A 23,293-nucleotide genomic window follows, 5' to 3' on the forward strand; every position below is an offset into this window, starting at 1 on the left:
ATGTCTGCAGCCCCAAAAGGGTGCTGCCTCAGTGACTCTGTGGCTCCCGCCTGTCCCAGAAGCTGTCTGCCTCTGTGGTCCTCACTCTCACCTCTGCAGACTAAGTTCGGCGGAGTCCCGGAGCCAAGATGGCGCTCCCTGCAGGGTGGATCCTGCTCTCTACTCTTAACTCCAATTCTTTCCAATAAATTTCTGTTATTAGTGTAGGTTTCATTTTTGTTTTAAGATATGCTTTGATGACTCCCAGTAGGTATAATCCTTTTCCATCTACTTCCTATTTTGGTAACAAAATTGCTATACATCAAAAAAATAAATAAATTGAGCTCCAAGTAGTACCATTTGGAATGTTCTTTTTCTTTAAAGTATGTGAATTAATGGTCACCAAATGAGCAATTCACAGTTGAAAAGCAGTTCCAACCGTCAGGAGGCAAGTTCTCAGGCTTCATTTTCAGTGATATCTGTAGTATATTAATTTTCTTTTAATTATATAGAAAAGCATACAACATGAAATTAAAATGAAATATAATATCTCTTTAGGAAATGACAAAGCCAGTTCCTGAAATAGCATTGTGAATATTATGTGCCTCTCCAAGTCAGTGAAACCATGGTTCATATTGTGTGTCTTGAATGAGTGAATTCCTGGTGGGTTTACACAAAACAATACACGTGAAATTAATTTGGGCATAGATGGATAACTCCATGAAATTTTATAATGCACTCACAGGGGAAAAATATAATGCTTTACCATTACCTGTGTCTCTTACATTTTTTTTTACTTGACTTTAAAAAATCGTGGCCTCAGTGGGACAGGATGTCCCTAATCCTGTCGAGACTTAATGCCCCAGGGTGAGGAAATATGGAGTAAGGGCATACCTCTCAGAGGTGAGAGGAAGTGAGAGGAGAAGGGGAAAGAAATCTATGTGGGGGCACCAGGAGCGGGAACAACAGTTGGAATGTAAATAAATAAAGTAATAAATCTAAAAAAAAACTGTTTTAAAAGAATATTTTTAGAATAACAGGTATTTTTAGAGTACTCTGAAATCAAAACAAACGAAATTTTTCCTAGTTGAGAAAATATTAATAATTGAATCAATAACAAATGAATAAAATGTGGATGATCCCTGTGTAATTTTTGGTATCAAAGCTGTGGGCCTTGCCCAGTACTATCAGATTAGCAGGAACTGGTTAGTTAGCTGGCTGCACAACTATACATTATCTTTCTGTTGTTCTTTGCACACCTATACAGTATCTTTCTGTTGTTCTTTGCACACCTATACAGTATCTTTCTGTTGTTCTTTGCACACCTATACAGTATCTTTCTGTTGTTCTTTGCACACCTATACAGTATCTTTCTGTTGTTCTTTGCACACCTATACAGTATCTTTCTGTTGTTCTTTGCACACCTATACAGTATCTTTCTGTTGTTCTTTGCACACCTATACAGTATCTTTCTGTTGTTCTTTGCACACCTATACATTATCTTTCTGTTGTTCTTTGCACACATATACGTTATCTTTCTGTTGTTCTTTGCACACCTATACAGTATCTTTCCATTGCTCTTTGAAAGGTTCAAGTCTCTTTAAACTGTGTTTTGATCATATTCACCCCCTCCCAACTTTTCATAAATTCATCCTCCCTTCTGAACCTACCCAGCTGGATATTTCAGGTTTTGACCCTATTAGAACAAATGGTTCTATCCAAATATTTGTGTATGTGTGGTTTTTCCACCAGAGTATGGTCAGCTAATGAGCACCTTCACTCTCAGGAAAAACTTTCTACTTTACCCAGCAGCTAACAGTTGACATTCACTTATGCAAGCCACATTCCTTAAGCAGGGAACACTGAGGAATGAATAAAAAAATAATTATAAATAAGAGACATGCTCAAATATCTGAAAGGAACACTTCAGTCTTAACAAATAACCATTCAATAACAATTACATGTGAAATTAAAATATAATAATGGTATAATAGCTATCCAGTGATATTTATAGCCAGTATTTATTAAGCACTTCATATACCCCTCTGTGTAAAACTCTCATTAGTAATTTTAAATGGGAACATAAATGATTATGTTTTAGAGCATGACTACTTTCTATGTATGACCAAAGAAAGCTCAGGAAGAACATAGAGGTAGTAAAAAGCAGAGAGCAGTTGCTGCCTCTACACGGTGTCTTGGAAGGGTAGACAAAGAAAGAACCCTCAAGGCTTAGTCCAGGAAGCACTGAGAGGTTCTAGCTGTAGAGCTTTCAGGAACTGAAAAAGTTTCTATGTCTTCTCTGTGTCTCAGATGGTCTACAGAAGGCTGGCCACGTACAAACACATACTAGGTTTCTAGGAAACAAGAATTGGAAAAAGTGCTCCCTATAAGGGTTGAAAAATTTGTACTAGAATGAGGTTCTTTTTTATTAGATATTTTCTTCATTTACATTTCACATGTTATCCCCCTTTCCTGTTTCCTCTCCAAAAATCCCCTATTCCCTCCCCACACACCCTGCTTCCCAACTTACCCACTCCCACTTTTTGGCCCTGTCATTCCCCTATACTGGGGCATAGAACCTTCACAAGACTAAGGGCCTCTCCTCCCACTGATGATCAACTAGGACACCCTCTGCTACATATGCAGCTAGAGACAGGAGTCCCACCATGTATTTTCTTTGATTGGTGGTTTAGTCCTAGGGAGTTCTGGGGAGATGGGGTACTGGTTAGTTCATATTATTGTTCCTCCTATAGAGCTGCAAACCCCTTCAGCTCCTTGAGTACTTTCTCTAGCTCCTTCACTGGGTGCCTTGTGCTCCATTCAATTGATGACTGTGAGCATCCACTTCTGCATTTGCCATGTACTGGCAGAGCCTCTCAGGAGACAGCTATATGAGGCTGCTGTCAGCAAAATCTTTTTGGCATCTACAATAGTGTCTGTGTTTGGTGCCTGTTTATGGGATAGATCCCCAGGTGGGGCAGTCTCTGGATGGTCATTCTTTCAGTCTCTGCTCTGAACTTTGTCTTTGAAACTCCTTCCATGAGTATTTTCTTCTCCCTTCTAAGAAGGATCAAAGTATCCACACTTTGCTCTTCCTTCTTCTTGAGATTCATGTGTTTTGCAAATTGTATCTTGGGTATTCTGAGATTCTGGGCTAATATCCACTTATCAGTGAGTGTATATCATGTGTGTTCTTTTGTGATTGAGTTACTTCACTCAAGATGATATCCTCCAGATCCATCCATTTGCCTAGGAATTTCATAAATTCATTCTTGTTAATAGCCGAGTAGTACTCCATTGTGTAAATGTACCACATTTTCTGTATCCATTCCTCTGTTGAGGGACATCTGGGTTCTTTCCAGATTCTGGCTACTGTAAATAAGGCTGCTGTGAACATAGTGGAGCATGTGTCTTTATTACATGTTGGAGCATCTTCTGGGTATATGCCCAGGAGTGGTATTGCTGGATCTTCTGGTAGTACTATGTCCGATTTTCTGAGGAACAGCCAGAAGCAACAGAGCTTCTGGGACATGGTCCTACTACTAGACTAAGGTTCTTTAGGCCTCCCAAATAGAACAGAAATCTGTGCCAAGAAAGAAAACGTTTATCGGAACCAGGAAAAAGAATTCCTTTCCTTGATATTTTTCACTCATGCCACTTCAGTGCATTCTCCTAAAAAGCTTTGGATTGCATGAACTAAAAGGAATATTAAGAAAATTTCTAACTAGGAAAATTTCCTATTCAGCTCTAGAATAGGAAAGTAAAGGATATGCTTACAGCGGAGGAACATATTGCTGCTGAGGGAACTGATGAGAGACTCCCGACCATGAAGGAGGTAAAATGTGTAAGACTCCATGATGAGCTCCTGAGAAGGCAATAATCAGTTCAATTCTGAATGCTGTTCCTCTTAATCCCTGATTACTGTACGGCTTCAGAAACAAGTTGTCCAGCTGCAGTAATTTCTCTGTGTATCAAGTCATCAATATTTCTAGTTTCTAGAAACCTTTGCAGTTCGAGCTGCAACTGTATACCCTGACTTTAACATGACTTCAGCTATGAAGTAGTTGCCAGGGAGGACTCAACAATATGTCACTTGAACGAAAAAGTGGCCATGGACAACACAGGAAGCCCTTGTTTTATGGAAAATATTTGGCTAATACAGAGCCATAGGAAAAAAAAGTAGATGTCATTGGCCTCATGAGATGTGTTTTTCCTGAATGGACCCAAATGCTCCATGGATAAACTTCTTAATGCTGATTATTCAAATTTTCTCTAGCAAACACCATGCAAATTTGTATTTGTTTAGTCTTTAACCTATTTTCACAGGCACAGAGTGTTTACTATTCACTCTTTCCTGTACCACTTCCTTTAACATATTTTAATTTAAATTTATAACTTATGAAAATAGTATTTAATTTTGAGAGATAAATATATAGATGTTATCACTAATTTAGAGATATTATGATTATAGAGATTATTGCGATGTATAATTTTAATTGTCAACTTCACTCAATCTAGAACCACTGAAAAGATTGTCTTGAATCATTGAGTGATTGTCTTTTTTGAGTTGCCTAATTAACAAACAGATGTGGGAAGACTCAGACCACTATGGGTAGTACCATTCCCCAGGCAATGGTTCCTAACCTGTACAAAAGTGAATAAATTGAACAAAACACAAGCAAGCAAACAAGCAAGTAAACACGTATGCATTTATTTCTCTGTTCTTGACAGTAGGTGTGATTTGCTTAGCTGTCTAACGTTCCTGCCTTGACTTCTTATAATTATGGACTATAATCTAGAATTTAAACCAAAACAACAACCAAAAAATTCCCATCAAGTTGCTTTTGTTTCACTTACTTTATCACAGCAATAGAAATGAACCAGGGACAAATAGATTTAAAGTTTAGTTTCTACTTTTTTAATAACATATAAACCGCTGCGATATAAGTATGGAATTGGCTACACTTGTTAATACGAAATCAGTCTATAGGATGTCACTTTACATAGGGACTGAGATATGAATTATGCCCTGTAGTAATTTATTAATGGATCAGCTGTACCTAGAACCCTCGTATTTCTAATCTGTATGTTGATCTTAGGAATTTAAACAGTTTGAAATAGGTTGTATCTCATTTATTAAGTAGATTATTAATAAATCAAAGGATATGTCTAGATTATTTTTCTCTTCTCTTCACTTCTCCACAATATGCATCAAGAGATTTCCTTTGTCCTCGAAGACAGATGAATACTAATACATGAAAAAATACTTTCTACATTTTCATATGTGAGCAAAAAATTGACCAAATACCACACACCGAAATTGCTTTCTCTTATCTTAAAGTATGTTTTAGAATAAGTTTTATATTTCAATAAAAAAAATCATACCATATATCACAAAATGTCAACTATGAATCTTTCAAGGTTCTGGCTGTTTTTCAAACGATTGCTTGCTTAAAATATAAATCTAATGATACCAATACTGCTAATGTTAAATATTAATAAGCATCTTTACTGATACTTATAGATAAGATGTAATAATTTCCACAAACCAAAAAGCAAGTATTCCTTTTAATGAAAATTAAATTTTAGCTTCTTAATGGCCATTTTTAGTTTTACTTTGTGGAATCACATGTGGCCCAGTTCATGCCATTTCAACAGAACTCATTCAAGGTCGATTGAAAAATATTACATATTCTAGAGCTGAAGATGTGGCTCATTTTATAGAGTGCTTGCCCAGAGAGCACAACGCCTAAGATCTCTTCCCTAGCACTGTATAAAGGAACCAGGGTGGTGCACAGCTAGAAACCAAGCACTCAGGCTGGAAAAGCCATGCTATCCAAGGTTCTAACTTATCCTTGACTAAAATGTGAGCTAATGCTAACAGGACATGCATGAGACCTAGTTTCAAGAAACAAGTGTTACACATTTAGAGATGTATGATACCACACTATTGTCCTGGTCACTGACAGTGACCAGAATATGGTAATGAGAACACATGAGCTATGAGATGATATTCAATGACTTTTAGTGATATTTCTAAGACCAGATATACTAGACCTCTTTCTTACACATTCTAAGGTTCTAGAACATCATTTCTAATTTCAGAAATATTACAACATCATGGACTCTAAATCAGTGTAGGAATTGATGACAATAAATAAAAGTAATAATAACATAGAACAAGTTGTTCATTGTTAGCATCATTTGGTTTCTTCATCCAACTGAACTGATTTTTGTTTCATAATCTAGTATTTTCTATGTGAGTATATCTATTAAAATGTTTTATTCTTTTCTTACAAAGGAAACAAATTTACATGGTAGAAGAATATAATCAGGCTAAGAGATGAATGCTGACAGATTAACTTTCAAAAAATTAGTAATATGTAAATTTTTAAGTTGAGGATATGTTTTTTCATATATATGCCAAGATATGATCCTACAAATTATGCCAACTTTTGTTAGCACCTTGGTCAGAAAATAGACTTGCTGATTTAATTTAAATTTCTTTTCACGGTAATGAAATTGAGGGCTCTTTGCTTCCGTAATGACCATTATGATTCCATGATAGATGGCTAATTGCCTGTTCAAGTGTTTTGTTTAGCTTTCATTCTAGAATCACAATTGTGATGTGATATTTTCAGGGAATTCCCTGTGTAAAGCAAGCCAACCTCTTACACCATTGCAGGGAGTTTCCTCAGGGTCTCCCTCATGCTCACTGGTAGACTGTCTCTTTACCACTCTGACCCTCCTCTCACCTCCCTGCTTCACTTCTCCTTGGAATATTGTTGCATGATATCTGAGCAATATCTAAGATAGTAATAAGAGACTTATGAAATGTAGTTACCCATTCTTTTTCACTCTGAGAACCTCTTAAAGGCTCATCAAATAGATTCAGGAATTAAAAATGACCAAAAGTATTTTGTACAAATATTAACATTTGGCTAAATGTTAATATACATCACTTCCCAAACAGCTATTAAGAAGTAAGTGGCTTGTGAGGCCATACATGGAGACACAGTTCCATATAAAGTCTCTTTTGATGAATAACCAATAAACACATTACTTAGTATTTTGGGGGGAATATAAACCAGTCTGAACATGTCATCATGCCTCAGGACATACAGTATCCATTGGTGCAACTCAGTTGAGCATGTTCCAATATCAGCCTGTCTTGCCCAGATCATTAATTGCCATTTGATTTTAGCATTTCACAGCTATATCATTTTTATGTTAATATTTGTCATATGTTGTTATTGCAATATTTCCAAAATACAACTTATTTCTACAATACTGTCATGTTTTTTTTATTTTTTATTTATTTTTATTTTTGCTACTGAGAAAAAAGAAGCAAGGCTAAGCATAATGCGATTGAGATTGAAGCTGTGAGAGTCGGTGGAAGCATTGAACACATTGGGATATACTGAGGATGCTAAGCGGGGCCATGGATAAGCCAGAAATCACATCTCCACTTTATATACCTGTGAAGGATGTGGTCCTGAGGTCTGAAGGGCTGGAGGCAATCATTCTTAATGAAAATTCTAAAACAAGTTAAATACTATTCAGCTACCATTTACCTATGGCTAGACTCAATATAGTCTCTAATCTATTTTATAAAGGTTCAAAAATATGGCAGTTTTTCCCTTGAGAATAAATGGATTATGCCTCTCCTGGGCATATATCCAGAAGATGTTCCAACTGGTAAGAAGGACACATGCTCCACTATGTTCATAGCAGCCTTATTTATAATAGCCAGAAGCTGGAAAGAACGCAGATGTCCCTCAACAGAAGAATGAATACAGAAAATGTGGTACACTTACACAATGGAGTACTACTCAGCTATTAAAAAGAATGAATTTATGAAATTCCTAGGCAAATGNATGGACCTGGAGGGCATCATCCTGAGTGAGGTAACCCAATCACAAANGAACTCACANNATATGTACTCACTGATAAGTGGATATTAGCCCAGAAACTTAGGATACCCAAGATACAAGATACAATTTGCAAAACACATGAAACTCAAGAAGAATGAAGACCAAAGTGTGGACACTTTGCCCCTTCTTAGAATCAGGAGCAAAACACCTGTGGAAGGAGTTACAGAGACAAAGTTTGGAGGTGAGACGAAAGGATGGACCACCCCGGGGATCCATCCCATAATCAGCCTCCAAACGCTGACACCATTGCATACACTAGCAAGATTTTGCTGAAAGGACCCAGATATAGTTGTCTCTTGTGAGACTATGCCAGGGCCTGGCAAACACAGAAGTGGATGCTCACAGTCAGCTATTGGATGGATCACAGGNCCCCCAGTGGAGGAGCTAGAGAAAGTACCAAGGAGATAAAGGGGTCTGTAACCCTATAGGTGGAACAACAATATGAACTAACCAGTACCCCCCACCCCCCGCCACAGAGTTCGTGCTTCTAGCCGCATATGTATCAGAAGATGGCCTAGTCGGCCATCAGTGGAAAGAGAGACCCATTGGTCATGCAAACTTTATCTGCCTCAGTACAGGGGAACGCCAGGGCTAATAAGTAGGAGGCAGAGGGGAGGGGGAGTATGGGGGACTTTTAGAATAACATCGGAAATGTAAGTGAAGAAAATAACTAGTAAAAAAATTTTAAAAAAGCAAAAAACAAAAAAGATGTACAGTTGTCCATATTATGCCGTCTGTTTTAGACTCTTGTCCACAGTACTGGTTTGCTGGCTCCTTGTGAAAGACTACCTGGCACTCAGTGATGCCAGAAAGACTGAAAATGCTCCGTTGAAATAGACAGAGTATGACTGTTCAGTGCTGTCACACTGCACTCAGCTTTGCAAGAGTATCCAGGACGATCTGAGCACTAAAATATGGCATTTGCTTTTGAGAATCATCTATGATTTTTCAAATTCCATGAAATAATTGGTGGGCACTAGCACAAGTGTTGAAACTATTTACACAAATAACCCCTTGTGGTCTGCCTTCTCAGATGTTCTTCTGATCTCAGCGTTTCTGTAGCTTTTTGTGTCTGACATTAAAATTATTTTTTATTGATCTCTTTACTTGGAGTGAGTATGTACAAGGGCATTTTACTAAAATAGCAATCTCAAGCTATGGAGAGGGTCAAGGTTAAGGAATGTAACAGATGCCTACAGAGGGAAGCTGTAAGTCGGCTAATAAATTAGAACTGGCAGATGGCAGCTATAGGTGTCTATCCTCTGCATAGTCTTGGAAGAATTAATTCCCATCATTGTTGTCAAAGATTATGCACAACTCAAAGATGTGTCTGCTCATCAACTGATGACTGACATTCTCCTTGATCGCCATGAGTCCTTCATCAGAGGTGCTGGCCACTGAAGAATCATGAATGGAATTAAATGGATCCTTTCAGCAAATTGCCCTTCTAAGAGCACGTCAGAAAGTGTCCTTTAAAAAGTGAAAAAGGAGAAATATGCATATGTATTTGTATTAATTCATAAAATAGAATCACCATTAGAAAAATTATCAAACATACAGTGAAACATCTTTTAAACCATGAGTTATGTTAATATTCAGTGACCCAGAAGGTTCACCAATGGTTACTTCAACTAAATACACATGCTTTGGATTTAATCATAAACCATCTCTGATGGAGAAAAAGATATAAAAAATAATAGAACACATACATGTCAGCCTGTAATTTACTCTAGGAGAAAGCACTTCAGAGATTGGATAACTCTCTTCTTCTCATCTGAATGTATGTTACATCAATTTTCAAGTGTCTCTTCACTTTATATTGTCAAAATATTATAACATGATATGGTGTTGTTTGGCTTACTTTAGATTTTATGTATATTATATCATATCCTAAATCATATTGTTGAATTAAACACTATATTTAGAAATATAAATAGCATGTATTCATTAACTTCTAGATGTGTGTATTTAATATAGTGGCATACATACAAATGGTTCCTGAGAGCATCTTAGTACATATGTTAACTGAACAAAAGTTTCACACATGCGGGTGTGTGTATCTATGTATATGTATGTGTGTGTGTGTGTGTGTGTGTGTGTGTGTGTGTGGACATAAATATATATATGGTATATCACAGAGTAGCGGTTCTCAGCCTTCCTAATGCTGTGACTCTTTACTACTGTTTCTCATGTTGTGATGATCCCCAACCATATGATTATTTGTTGCTATGTCATAACTGTAATTTTGCTGTTGTTACAAATTATGATGTAAATATTTGATGTGCAGGATATCTGATGTGCCACTCCTGAAGGGGTCATGACCTATAGGTTGAAAGCCACTATTGATAGAGCCTTAAATTTCTAAATCAATGCATCTGAGCCTAAGATAGCTGCTTTAGTTACCTTTCTCTTTCTCATCATGTATTATCTTACATCATAGAGAACACATATATTTGAAGATTTGACAGTCTGATTTCAATTTATAAATAGTCGTGTGTGTGTGTGTGTGTGTGTGTGTATGTGTATGTGTGTGTGTGTGTGTGTGTNTGTGTATGTGTGTGTGTGTGTGTGTGTGTGTATGTGTGTGTTGTTCAGAAGCCAATGACATGTTTCCTCTTCTTTAAATTCCCAGTTCACATAATCCATTTATTTTTGCCAATTGTGCTTTAGGATACATTATAATTTTCCTATGGTTATGGTTGTTCTCTCTGTTATAGATGCTAACTTTTGAGTGGTTGAATTGTCTAAAGTATTCTCCTAGGCTTGTCTTGTCATTTTCTTGCTTGAAGTTATCTCTTCAGAGAAAGAACATCATTTCAATGCACTTAAGTTTATGATAATGATTTTTTTTTACTGTGCTGTATTTCTGGGCTTGCTTAAGAAATATTTTCCCACTATGAGTACAAAAATATCTTTCAATATGGCTTGTGAAGATTTTAAATGTGCCATTCTCATTCACGTCTATCTTCTGCTTAGATTCATTTTTTGTGGGGTCTGAGGGGGAAGCTTAATTTCAACTGTTCTTATTTAAATGTCAATATTGCTCATGCATGCATTTGGAGTATTTTTTTTTACAATTTTTAGTCTAGTATGTTTAGTTTCTTTTAGGGATGATATTAATCAAGTGTCTGGTATAGTTTTCTACCAAATATAGTTATTACTAAAAGTTCTTAAATAAATGATTTATCTGTAATATTCTACTATATCATCAGCTTCTTACTAAGCCCATTTTTTCTTTTTTTCTTTTTTGTCTTGGGCTCATTCTTAGAACAAAAAAGTGTATACACACACAAACACACACACATACATACACACACACAATATGGTTTTACCGTGTAGCCCCAGATCTCCTGGAACTCACTCTGTAGACTTGGCTAGCCTCAAAATCAGAGATCTGCCTGTCTGTGCTTCCAGAGCACTGGGATTAAAGGCACGTACCATCATGCCAGGCTATAATGTTTTTATTAGATTTTTTTTTTATTTACATTTCAAATGTTATCCCTTTCCTGGTTTCCCCTCTGAAAACCTCCTATCTGCAGCCCCCCTCCCCCTGCTCACCAAAACATTCATTCTAGCTTCCTGGCCCTGGCATTCTCCTATAATGGGGCATAGAATCTGCACAGGACAAGGGCCTCTCCTTCCATTGATGACCAAGTAGGCAATACTTTCCTACATATTCAGCTAGAGGCATGAGTCCCACCACGTGTTTTCTTTGGTTGGTGGTACTGTTTGGTACATATTGTTGTTCCTCCTATGGAGCTGCAAACCACTTCAGCTCCTTGGGTCCTTTCTCTAGTTCCTTTACTGGGGACCCTGTGTTCAGTCCAATGACGGGCTGAGAGCATCCAACTTGGTATTTGTCAGGCACCAGCAGAGCCTCTCAGGAGAGAGCTATATCAAGCTCCTGTCATCAAGCACTTGTTGGCATTCACAAAAGTGTCTGGGTTTAGTGATTGTATATGGGATGGATCCCCAGGTGGGGCAGTCTAAGGATGGTCATTCTTTCGTTCTCTGATCCACACTTGTCTCTGTAACTCATTCCATGGGTATTTTGTTCCCCCTTCTAAGAAGGATCAAAGCATACACACTTTAATCTTCCTTCTTGAATTTTATGTGTTTTGTGAATTTAACCTTGGGCATTCTGAACTTCTGGGCTAATAGCCACTTATCAGTAAGTGCATATCATATGTGTTCTTTTGTGATTGGGTTACCTCACTCATGATGATGTCCTCCAGATCTATCCATTTGCCTAAGAATTTCATAAATTCATTGTTTTTAATTGGTACATACTACTCCATTGTGTAAATGTACTATATTTTCTGTATCCATTCCTCTGTTGAGGGACATCTGGGTCCTTTCCATGTCCTGGCTATTATAAATAAGGCTACTATAGACATAGTGGAGCATATGTCTTTATTACATGTTGGATCATTTTCTGGGTATATGCTCCGAAATGGTATTGCTGAATCTTCTGGTAGTACTATGTCCAATTTTCTTTAGCTCTGTACCCCATTTTTAATAGGGTTATTTGACTCTCTAGAGTCTAACTTCTTGAGTTCTTTGTACATATTGGATATTATCCCTCTATCAGATTTAGGATTGGGAAAGATCTTTTCCCAATCTATTGGTTGAATTTTTGTCTTATTGACAGTGTCCTTTGCCTTACAGAAGCTTTGCAATTTTAAGAGATCCCATTTGTCAATTCTTGATCTTGAAGCACAAGACATTCATGTTCTGTTCAGGAATTTTCCCCCTGTGCTGATATGTTTGAGGCTCTTCCCCACTTTCTCCTCCATAAGTTTCAGGGTCTCTGGTTTTATGTGGAGGTCCTTAATCCACTTAGACTGCAGCTTTGTACAAGGAGATAAGAAAGGATTGATTCGCATTCTTCTACATGATAACCACCAGTTGACCCAGCACCATTTGTTGAAAATGCTGACTTTTTTCCACTGGATGGTTTTAGCTCCCTTGTCAAAGATCAAGTGACCATAGGTATATGGGTTAATTTCTGGATCTTCAATTNTATTCCATTGATCTACTTGTCTGTCACTGTACCAGTATCATGCAGTTTTTTTCATAATTTCTCTGTAGTACATCTTCAGGTCAAGGTTGGTGATTCCACCAGAAGTTTTTTTTTTTTTATTGTTGAGAATAGTTTTTGCTATCCTAAGTTTTTTGATACTCCAGGTGAATTTTCATATTGCCCTTTTTAACTCTATGAAGAACTGAGTTGGAAATTTGATGGGGATTGCATTGAATCTGTAAATTGCTTTTGGCAAGATGGTCATTTTGACTATATTAATCCTGCCAATTTGTGAACATGGGAGATCTTTCCATCTTTTGAGATCTTCTTCAATTTCTTTCTTCAGAGACTTGAAGTTCTTATCATACAGATCTTTCACTTGCTTAGTCAGAGTCATACCAAGGTAGTTTGTATTATTTGTGACTATTGTAAAGGGTGTTGTTTTCCCTAATTTCTTTCTCAGCATGTTTATCCTTTGTGTAGAGAAAGGTCACTGATTTGTTTGAGTTAATTTTATATCCAGCTACTTTGCTGAAGTTGTTTATCAGGTTTAGGAGTTCTCTGGTGGAATTTTTGGGTTCATTCATGTATACTATCGTATCATCTGTTAATAGTAGTATTTTTACTTCTCCAATTTGTATCCCTTTGATCTCCTTTTCTTGTCCAAATTCTCTGGCTAAGACTTCAAGTACTATATTGAATAGGTAGGGAGAGAAAGAGTGGGCAGCCTTGTCTAGTCCCTGATTTTACTGGGATTCCTTCAAGTTTCTCTCCATTTAGTTTGATGTTGGCTACTGGTTTGCTGTATATTGCCTTTACTATGTTTAGGTATGGGCCTTGAATTCCTGATTTTTCCAAGAATTTTATCATGAAGGAGTACTGGATTTGTCAAATGCTTTCTCAGCATCTAATGAGATAATCATATGTTTTTTTTCTTTTAGATTCTTTATATAGTGATTACATTTGTGAATTTCCATATTTTGAACCATCCCTGCATCTCTGGGATCAAAACCTACTTGATCATGAAGAATGAACCTTTTGATGTGTTCTTGGATTCAGTTAGTGAGGATTTTATTGAGTATTTTTACATCGATATTCATAAGGGAAATTGGTCTGAAGTTCTCTTTCTTTGTTGGGTCTTTATGTGGTTTAGGTATCAGAGTAATTGTGGTTTCATAGAATGAATTGGGTAGAGTACCTTCTGTTTATATTTTGTGGAATTGTTTGAGGGGTATTGGTATTAGGTCTTCTTTGAAGGTCTGATAGAACTCTATACTATACCCATCTTGTTCTGGGATATTTTGAGTGGGAGACTATTAATGACTGTTTCTATTTCTTTGGGGTATATGGGACTGTTTAGATCAATAATCTGATCCTGATTTAATTTTGGTACCTGGTATCTGTTTAGAAAATTGTCCATTTCATCCAGATTTCACAGTTTCGTTGAGTATAGTCTTTTGTAGTAGGATCTGTTAATTTTTTTGGATTTCCTCAGATTCTGTTGTTATGTCTCACTTTTCATTTCTGATTTTGTTAATTAGGATACTCTTCCTGTTCCCTCTAGTTAGTCTGGTAAGGGTTTATCTATCTGGTTGATTTTCTCAAAGAACTAGCTCCTGGTTTGGTTGATTCTTTGTATAGTTCTTTTTGTTTCTACTTGGTTGATTTCAGGCCTGATTTTATTATTTCCTGCCATCTGCTCCTCTTGGGTAAATTTGCTTCTTTTTGTTGTAGAGATTTCAGGTGTCCTGTCAAGATGCTAGTGTGTGCTCTCTCCCATTTCTTTTTGTAGGCACTCAGAGCTATGAGTTTTCCTCTTAGGACTACTTTCATTGTGTTCCATAAGTTTGGGTATGTTGTGGCTTCATTTTCATGAACTCTAAAAAGTCTTTAATTTCTTTCTTTATTTCTACCTTGACCAAGGTATGATTGAGTAGAGTGTTCTTCTGCTTCCACGTAAATGTTGGCTTTCTATTATTTATGTTGTTATTGAAGATCAGCCTTAATCCATGGTGATCTGATAGGATGCATGGGATAATTTCAATATTTTTGTATCTGTTGACGCCTGTTTTGTGACCAATTATATGGTCAATTTTGGAGAAGGTGCCATGAGGTGCTGAGAAGAAGGTATATCCTTTTGTTTTAGGTTGAAATGTTCTGAAGATATCTGTTAAATCCATTTCTTTCATAACTTCTGTTAGTTTCAATGTGTCTCTGTTTAGTTTCTGTTTCCAAGATCTGTCCATTGGTGAGAGAGGGTCTCCTACTATTATGATGTGTGGTATAATATGTGCTTTGAGCTTTACTATAATTTCTTTAATTTAATGGCTTCTACCTGATTATCTGTGTTCTCCTGTATTTCTTTAAGGGTGTTATTTATGTCCTTCTTAAAATCCTCTACCAGAATCATGAAATATGATTTTAAATCCAAATCTTGCTTTTCCGGTATGTTGGGGTTTCCAGGACTGACTGTGGAGGAAGTACTGGGTTCTGATGTTGCCAAGTAGTCTTGGTTTCTGTTGGTAAAATTCTTTCATTTGCCTTTTGCCATCTGGTAATCTCTGGTGTTAGATGTTCTTGCTGTCACTGCCTGGAGCTCTTTCCTCCTGTGAGTCTGTAAGCCTGTGTCAGCACTCTTGGGAGACCAGCTCTCTCCTGGCATGACCAGTGCACAGAGGGATACAGAACAGCCCCACCTCCTGGGTGCAGATGGAGGTAGCTATGGCTCTGTCCCAGCTGCTCTGCTGCTTCTGTGACCTGTGCACTCCTGAGTGATCCCACCTCAGAGAGTCACTGGAAAGAAAATCCCTGCTATATTTTTTACCACTGAATATCAATATCTCAGAAAACCAATACTTCTATGAAATTCAAGAATGGGTTAGTTGATTAGTAAAACCCAGAGAGTTTTGAACCAAGGTAACTCCTCAATTAAGCTCTGAAACATATATGGGGTGAATGAACTAAGTGATAAACCAACCCAGCTAGGAGCAAGGTCAGAGTGATGTAGCCCCTAGGCACTGAAACAAAGGAGGAAGAAGGACCAGATAATTTTGCACTAAATTTGCAAGTATGCGTCCTTCCTTCTCTCTGAGAAGTCTGGAGCGTCTAGAAGACTGTGAGCAGCAATAGCAAGAACTGCTGACTACTTTAGAAAGAGACTTCTAAACTGAAATATGTGTGCTAGAAGAGAATATTTTATGTTTGTTTACAAGCATGTGTTGTGCATTTGTGCCCATGATCCTGGAGTCACGAAGAACTTGTGTGTGTGTGTGTGTGTGTGTGTGTGTGTGTGTGTGTGTGTGTGTGTGTTTATGACAGACTTTCCCACCAGAAATCAGACAAACCTAAAACTCACCACTTAGTTTTAGCATCCTGAGTAGAGAATGCTGGAATTATATGTACTAGCTACCACACCCAGATCAAACAGATTTGTTTTAATAATGTTGCAATTACTGTGTTGTCAAAGCCCATATTAACATGTGCAAAGAAAGTAAGGTGGGATTGACTTGAAGGGTAAAGTCATCTGTTTAGTGACTAAATATGAGAAATGAAAAAGAGTAATATTTAAAGAATTCAACCTAACTTCTTTTGGGGGGAGGAGGGTTGTAAGAGAGAAGTAGATGGTTGATAGTTAATGGAAGAGTGCTACACACCAGGACTCATAGAGTAAGTCATGGTAAGATGTGATCTATTCAGTAATTCAAAATTCCTGAAGGCCAAGGAATTTTGCTCTCTTTGAATGGATGTTTGCCTCAGAAAATGCAAAGCTAAAATGTAAAAAGAAAAAAAGGTGCTGCTTATACATATAAAATAATATTTCCTGGGGGCTAATAGATTTCTCTTCATTTCTACCTAACAATAGAAAAATGAAAAAGGACTTTAATTTCAGCTATTATACTAGACTCTAAATAGAATACTCTATCTATGGAGGACTGTGAATATTTTGAATTACTTTGATGGAAGCATAATGGAATTATATAAATCCTTCTACATAAACATTTAATGTGAAGTAAATTAACCAATAGTATTTTCTTGTGAAGTATGTTATACAAATGAAATTTAATTCTCTGTATTTGTTCTATCTTTTCCAAATATTTTATTAAATATTTACAAATTTTATGTTGGTGGAGGAGTCAATGTGATTAGGTTTAAGATTTTGAATCTCTTTAATAAGGTGGTCCTAAATAAATATTCATTCCAAACTTATGTATTTGTGAGTTAAAGATATTTAACTCTGTGTTACTTACGGGAGCTGTTGGTATGCTATGCAGTTGCTGCTATTTATGTTTAACAAAGGCACCATGTTCCTTCTGTTCAGTTTGTCTCTACACACCTTGAAAACACATTCTTTTGATTTTTTTTTGATAATTATTTTCAGTTAGGAGCTGCTACAGGAGAGATGATCTCTGAGACATCAGTGGTACTGTTTTTGGAGATGTGGTCCCCATCCTATCATCTTATTTTTTTTACAGAAATTCTCCTATAAAATGCCAGAGACTTTAATATCCTTAACAATCTGTTAATCTCCAGTCATGAAAAGTACCTATTGCTCTCCTACAGGATGCCATCTGCCAGCATCTTGTCGCAAGTGTTCCCACTGAGAAATAGATGATGTCTCATTGCTGACCTGTAATGCGCATTCCTTCTCCTTCTAACTAACTGACCAGACTTTGTGGACGGGACCACACCATTGGCTGTGTGCTCCCTGTTTATATTTTATCTATTTCATGGAAAAGTGTCTGTTTAGAAGTTACTCAGCACAGGCTTCACAGTTCCAGGCACAGGGCCAAAAATAACACTTCTTTCTCACCTACTATGCATGTTATATGAAAGGTGTCCTATCTCATGGCTTTGTTGAAGGCAGACTAGAGCTGGGAGTTGCTTGCTTTCCTTAATCAGAAGCCCACTGTGAGCTGGGCTTTAACATCATTGGGTGGTCCCTGCCAACAATTAACACACTACTGAATGCTGACCATTCTGGCAAAACTGAACTCAAACCCTGGTGCCAGAGAGGCAAGATCAATCTTGCAAAGAGGGAGGCCATCTGTTGGCTCTGTTTGCTCTTCCTGTGGGACTTAGAGAAGCCACTAACACTGTGATGCCCACTTCAATGGCCAGGACTATGTTTCAATTTTTAACTGCTGAGAATGCTCACTACCCTGAGATTTCATTACTATCCAGTTCTCTAGGATTAAACCTCTAGATTTAATGAATTAAATGCCACGAAAGATGTTTTATTGTTTTAACATTAGCTAATTTTATTTAGCTCATAAGAAATTATCCCACTGGTATTTGTCAACAAAGATTATAGGTTAATAGAACATTAGTTGATCCCTGATATCAACTCAGTCAAAGAATTCTACACTTAGAAAACAAAAGTACAGAACCAAGTCAAATTTGAATATAAGATAAATGAGAAATATTGAGGGTGTCCTATATTAAAATGTATTTACCATTACTTGAACATCATAAGCTCAGAACATCAGAAGTTGAAATTCCTATATTTTGTACACTGTCTGGTTTAGGCTGAACATCTGATTAATTACCATCTAACTAATGATCTATGGCCTCTTACCATCTTCCAGTTTCACTATAGTTAAAAATTCCTTTCATGAAAGTCTTTAGTTATATAAAAATAGATAAATAGACACAAACATTTGTTCATCATATCAGTAGTGTTTAAGTGACATTAACAACTGTATTACTGTTCATCATGATAAACTTAAATGAAGGTAGTTATTTAACAATTACTTATATGTATAAAATGTATTCTGTTTACTATTTCATCCTATACTTATCTCCCTCCCCATCTATTGTGCAAGGTGACAGAGCGATGCCTAGGAAATGAACAGGAGCAAAATATTCCTCAATATATAAATGGATAATAGACATGATGCATAGACACAATGGAATACTATTCATCTCTAAAGACAAAAGAAATCATGACAATTTCAGTGAAATGGATGGCTGTAGAAAAGAAACTGTCATATGAGGCAATCTAGACCCAGAAATACAAATGTCAAATGTTATTCTGTGTCATCTGTGATTTCTAGCTCCAAATCTCTAGCTATAAGAGTAGTTACTACTCATAGTGAAAAAAAGCTTTTCTTTACAGCAAATGGATATTCTCTTTTCATTAGGAGTACTATTGCTGTGACAAAATACCAAGTCCAAAACCAACTTGGGGAGGAAAGGGTTTATTTGCTGTAGTGGTTTGAATAGGCATGGCCTCCATAGGCTCCTGTGTTTAAATGTTTGGCCCATAGGGAGTGGCACTATTTGGAGGTGTGGCCTTGTTGGAGTATGTATACCTTTGTTGGAGGAAGTGTGTCACTGTGAGTGTGGATGTTGAGGTCTTACATGCTCAAGCTACATCCAGGGTGGCACATAATCTCTTTTTCCTGCCTGTGGATCAAGATGTCAAACTCTTAGTTCCTCCAGCACCGTGTCTGCCTGCAGGATGCCACACTTCCTGCTGTGATGATAATGGACTAAACCTCTGAAACTGTAAGTCAGCCCAATTAAATGCTTTCCTTTTTTAGAGTCACCTTAGTGTATATTTTCACAGCAGTAAAACCCTAAGACAGTTACCTTACATATCCAGAGTCACAGTCCATAGAAAGAAGTCAGATAGGAACACAAATGTGGTCAGGAACCTGGACACAGAAACTGATGCAAAGGTCATGAAGGGTGATGCTTACTAGCTTTCTCAGCATGGCTTACTCAGGCTGCTTTCTTATAGAACTAAGGATAATTAGCCCAAGGATAACACTACTCACAAGATACTGTCCCCCATACCAGTAACTACTTAAGAAAATGTCATACAGCTGTACTTTTTTTATTTTCAGCTCATGACTTATTAAAAATCAATCAATGTTAATCTGTAACTTATAAATCATGAGAGACTGGGTCAGGGGTATTTCCCATGGATGGTGTATGTACCAGGGCCTGATGGCCAGACACCTTCCTCCTTCCAAAATTACAGAAAATCCTGTGGGTTGACTTCAATCTTTCTGAAGGCATTTTTGCAATTGAGATTCCCTCAATTCAGATGACTCTAGCTTGTGTCAAATTGACACAAAACTTGCTAGGACAGATACACTCACAGAAAACTATAGCATAATGCAGGGATCAATTGGTCACACATAATGGCTACATCTACGTCACAAATTCTGCATCTATGGCTCAAGGAACATTGCAGAAGGGAAGGTGGAGATACTATAACATCCAGAATACCAGAGAGTTGGCTGTAAAACAATTTCTTCCAGAAATGGTTGAATAAACAAGACCAGAACAATAGCAATTGACATGTTACTATGGAAATGAGAAATTTTGTGACACCCCCCTGCTAGACAAAGAGCAACAATAAACTCTTATGCATTGTTATTTATCTGGTTTCTCTGAACACATACCTAACACAAAGGCCTGTCCACAGTGAAACAGTTCCTGCATTTAAATCCCATCTTAAGTCTTACCCTCAGCTAGGAACCAGTTTTTGAAACACATGAACATGTGGGGATTATTTCATGTCCACACCACGGTACTCAGACTGAAGTTCTAGACAGTTCTACAGGGACTAGAAATTTTTTTCTTTCTCAAATTGCTGAGAACAAAAGAACACTACACTTGAATACTGGCATTATTAGATTTTGATGAAACACTTGCTTAACTTCTTTGTTGCCACCACATTGAGTTCTAATGTCATTAATAAATTTCTCAGGTGATAAAAAATGTGGAGATTTTCTTGAAAACGTCATCTTCTGAAGCAATATTCTATAAATTCAGGATTTGCTCTCTTCTCCTGCAAAAGACTATTGATTCACCTCTCTAAAAAGAAAACAGTACATTCTTAGTAAATAAAAAATATAAAGTACTCAACTATTAAGATATTACTACCAAAATGTGTATTTATTGAGACATATTATATATGTCTGCTTATGTATACAGTGTCCAAAATGATACACATTAATGCCACTGTCACAGCTATATTAATATTTAGTCCCAGATTAGGAGTAATTACAAATGGTTATCAATAGGCAAAAGCAAACAGAATATCATATATTGATTTATCTTTAGGATCATGGCTTGAATTGTTAGTTAAAATAAACCTTTCTCCCCTAAGCTACTCTTTGCCAGGGTATTTTATCAAAGGAATATAAGTGTCTATGAAATCAGGAGCAATCCTGAGCAAGAATAATAATCCTGGAGGCATTACCATCCATTATTTCAATTTGGATACAGAGCCATAGCAAAACCAAACCAAAATAAACAGAGCATAATAGTAACATAAAAGAGACATGTAGATGGATATAATTCCTATAAAATGGAATGTAATAAAAGGCCAAGATTTAACCTCACTTAATTACAGCCAGCATTTTTGGACTAAGTCATATATGTATATGTATATATATACATACATATATACACACACACACACACACACTGGAGATAAGAGAGCATCTTAAACGAATGGTTCCAGAAAAACCTGATAACTATATATAGAAGACTAAAAATTAGACCCATACTGTTCACCCTGAAAAATTAAACACCTTCAAATGAATTGAACACTTCAATATAAAATGTGAAACTATAAAACTGCTAGGCCAGTGGTTCTCAACCTCCTAAATGCTGTGACCCTTTAATACAGTTTCTTGTGTTGTGATGACCTCCAACCATAAAATTATTTTGTTGCTACTTCAGAACTATAATTTTGCTAATGTTATGAATTATAATGCAAATAACTGATATCCCAACTATCTGATATTCTATCCCTGTGAGAGGTTTGCTTGACCCCAGAGGGTCACAACCCACAGGTTGACAACCTCTGTGCTAAAGACACATCAGAAAGTGTTCTACGTCATTAGCCACAGGCAATGACATTCTAAATAGATCTCTAGTCACTTAGTAACTGAGATTAAAAATTGACAAACAGGACTGTGTGGAATTAAGAAGCCTCTGTACACTAAAGGGAACTTAAGCAAATCAACAAGGCAGCCTACAGAACAGGAGGAAATTTTCAACAGCTATATTTACTACAGAAAATTAACATCTAGAATATAGAAAGAAATAGATATGTATAAAATACATAAAGAAAATAGAAACTTTAAGTGACTGGGAATCTTCAGTTCTTTACTATGTCCCTATCATATGCTTCAGACCTAAGGTAGCTCTGATATTAAGGGATATTAATGAAATAATTTTCTTCCCTGAACTCATGCCAATAGAACATTTCAGAATTTCCCAAACTCAGTCACATTCTATGCAACATTTCTTCATACTAAATCCTGACCTTGATATAGCTATAGATCTGAAGAAATTGCAGAAAGATAACTAATAATTTTTCTTTTTGGGGGGTATTTATTTCATTTACATTTCCAATGCTATCCCAAATTTTTCTGAATGAGATCCTTAACATAAAAAGATAGTAGAATGACTAATAAATCCTACAGGTAAAGTTTGCGGTTTAGTCAGTTCCGTGACCTTTTCTTGGTTTAACAGACACACCAAGACTTAAATGTTGTGGCTACTAAAATTACATAAAGTTTTGGTGAACTTCATCTTTGTAACTTTTCTCCTATTTCAAACTTAAACTATTGTTTGTTTCACTTGTTGTTGGTTTGTTTGATTGTAAGAGAGAGAGAGAGACCAGTGCCTTTTTCTATAGAACAAAAACTAAAATGGGAATCTGGCAAATTTCAGACTAAGATAATATAGGACTATAATTTCCATCAGCCCGAAAGACCCAAAACACCATATTTTCCTTTTTAAAATACGACCCTACACACAGAGATTTCATAAACAATGACTATGTGTGCAAAGCCAGACTATCATTGAACTTCCCTGTGAATTGAACCAATGTTGCCTTTATTGGATTTGAATGATTCTGAAGAGAGATATGTCATATACACTCACTTTATCTTTAATTTTAATAATGAGTTACTTACACAAGATGATTTCAAGGACATTGGCAAAAAAATGTATTTGTCAAGTTGAGAGAATATTTTTAATGTGTTTTAATTATATTTCTGCTTCTTGCAAATTCTAACCATAGAAGGCACAGAGTACTAGCTTCTTGCATTCCTCAACTTGGTTGCTATGGTTACTCTGCAAGTGTGATATAACAAAGAAAATTATTAAAACTTTTTATAAAGGGGCAAATATAGCTTAGCTTTGCAAAAATGTCATTAATAATTTCAGGACAGAAAGATGAATGTATTTATATTGGAAATTCAAAAAATATATATTAAGGGGCAAAACTATGTGCCCTGGAGAAATAGAATTTCCCTTCTAAGATGAGAACATTTTCAGAATCATTATGGTAATCATCCCTTTGCATTCAATGGATGGATATATTTGC

Source organism: Mus caroli, chromosome 16 (assembly GCF_900094665.2).
Source record: "Mus caroli chromosome 16, CAROLI_EIJ_v1.1, whole genome shotgun sequence".
NCBI classification, from domain to species: Eukaryota; Metazoa; Chordata; class Mammalia; order Rodentia; family Muridae; genus Mus; species Mus caroli.